This window comes from Propithecus coquereli, unplaced genomic scaffold (assembly GCF_000956105.1).
Source record: "Propithecus coquereli isolate 6110/MARCELLA unplaced genomic scaffold, Pcoq_1.0 Scaffold541, whole genome shotgun sequence".
Lineage (NCBI taxonomy): Eukaryota > Metazoa > Chordata > Mammalia > Primates > Indriidae > Propithecus > Propithecus coquereli.
The window spans coordinates 757,481-759,777 of NW_012151297.1; the positions used below are offsets into that span (position 1 = coordinate 757,481).

The 2,297-nt window shown below is 28.1% G+C and overlaps 1 protein-coding gene across 1 annotated transcript in view; it reads right to left on the reverse strand.

Moving 5' to 3' along the window:
• Positions 1-2,297, reverse strand: part of TRHDE (thyrotropin-releasing hormone degrading enzyme) — a gene marked incomplete at its 5' end in the record, with an annotated part of 176,482 nt that overhangs the window by 173,213 nt on the left and 972 nt on the right. The gene's annotated exons all lie outside the window — the stretch shown is intronic.

Sequence of the window (2,297 nt, forward strand, 5' to 3'; positions counted from 1 at the left end):
CAATGAAAGGATAGTCTAACATTCAAAAATCAATCAATACAATTCACCAAAAAAAAATTAACTATCTTGATAGAAGTAGAAAAAGCATTGGATTGAAACAACAGCCATTTCTGATTAAAACTCTCAGCAATGTTGGAATAGCATGCAACATCTCCAACCTGATAAAAGGTATTTATAAAAATTTAGAGAAAATCATAAGTAATGGTTATGGATTGAATTTATTGCTTCTAAAGTTAGATGAGGATATCTACTGTCACCATTTCTATTTAACATTATAGCAGATAAGTATACAAAAATAAATTATACTCTACATAAAGCAGCAAAAAAAGAAAGAAAAAATTAAAAATAATACCATTTATAATAGCCTAAAATTATGAAATACTTAGGAATAAATCTGAAAAAAGATATGAAAGCTCTAATCACTAAATCTACATTGACAGAAAATAAAGAGAACCTAATGGAATAGAGAAGTATACTGTATTCATCAGTCAATCAATACTGCTAAGATGTCATTTCTCCAAAATTGTTTTATAAATACAATACAATCCCTGAAATTCCATAATGACTTTTGTAGAAATTTACAGATTCATTTTTAAATTCATGTAGATGCAAAGGACCAAGAATAATCAAATAACTTAAAAAAATAAAAAAGAACAAAGTTGGAGGACTAACATGACCTTATTTCACAACTTATTATAAAGCTACAGTAATCAAGAGTGGGCAGTATTAGAGCCAAGCTAGACAAATATATCAACAGAATAGAATAAATAGACTAGAAATAGATCCACGCATATATAGTTTATTGATTTTCAACAAATGTGCAAATACAATTCAGTGGTGAAAAGATAGAGTTTTCAAAAAATTGTTTTTGAATAATCATACAGAGAAAGAGGGAAGGAAAGAGAAAAAGAAAAACGTCTATCCAAACCTCACACTGATACAAAAAATACTTCAAAATTGATAATAGATCTAAATATAAACCTCAAACTATGAAACTTCTAGAAGAAAAAAACAAAAGAGAAACCTTTATGGCCTTAAGATATGTAAAGATTTCTTAGATATGACACCAATAGCACTATCAATGAAAGAAAACCATGATAAAGTGAATTTAATAAATATTAAAATCTTTGCTTTTCATAAGACATTGTTAGAAAAATAAAAGACAAGTCACAGATTGGGAAAATTTATTTGCAAATCATATATCTGATAAAGGGCCTATATTCAGAATATAGAAAAAATGTCAAAACACAATAAGAAAATGAACAACGTAATTTTTAAAAATGTCAAAGAATTTAAACTGACCCTTCACCAGGAAAGACATATTAGGGGAAATATGCTAATGAAAAAGCAGTCAATATCATTAGTCCTTACAGAAATGCAATTTACAACCACAATGAGATACCATTCTAACATCTATAATTAAAAGATTTGATTATACCTAGTTATATGTAGGGTGAAGCTGTGGAGAAACTAGAACTCTAATACATTGTTGGTGGAAACGTACAATGGCACAATGTCCAATGGTAAAACAACCTCAGAAAATAGTTCACCAGGGTATTAAAATATTAGACATACCTACCATATTATCTGGACATTCTACTCCTAGGTATTTACCCACAAGAAATGAAAGCAAATACACATACAATCATTTGTACATGAATGTTCACAGCACCATTATTTGTTCCAGCTTTTGGCTTGAAACAACTCAAATGTCTACACAAATAAACAAATTTCTTTATACCCATATGTTCTACAATATGCATGTATCTTGAAATAATTATTTATATTTCCTGATTTATTCATGCTAAAGTAAAACTGGTATTTGCAAATAGTCTTTTTGAATTAGGAGTGGGGGAAAATAACTATAGACATGTCTCCAAACTCATTTCAAGCTATCTCAATAAATTATTTTCTGCATTATATCCAAAGAATCAATACACTTAAATACACTTAAATACACTTAAATAAACTAAGTGTACATCCAACAAAACCTAGCCCAAAAGCCTATCTAAAAATTAATATTCATATTCAATATGCTATGGTTCTATACTTCCATTTATTTTTATAAAACATTTAAAAATACTCTTTTTGAACCACTGCAATGATCAGTAACTTGAAAAGACATTTTCTATTAAGACAATTTGTATCATATCTTTTTATATTATGGTATAAAGTACTAATAGTCATTGAGATAGTCATTACCTGAGGGCAAACCAAATATCCAAATTACCACACCAAGGACTTCCAATAGATCATTGTTTGACCTTCAGTTATTAAATACAAATATCCTTTTATAA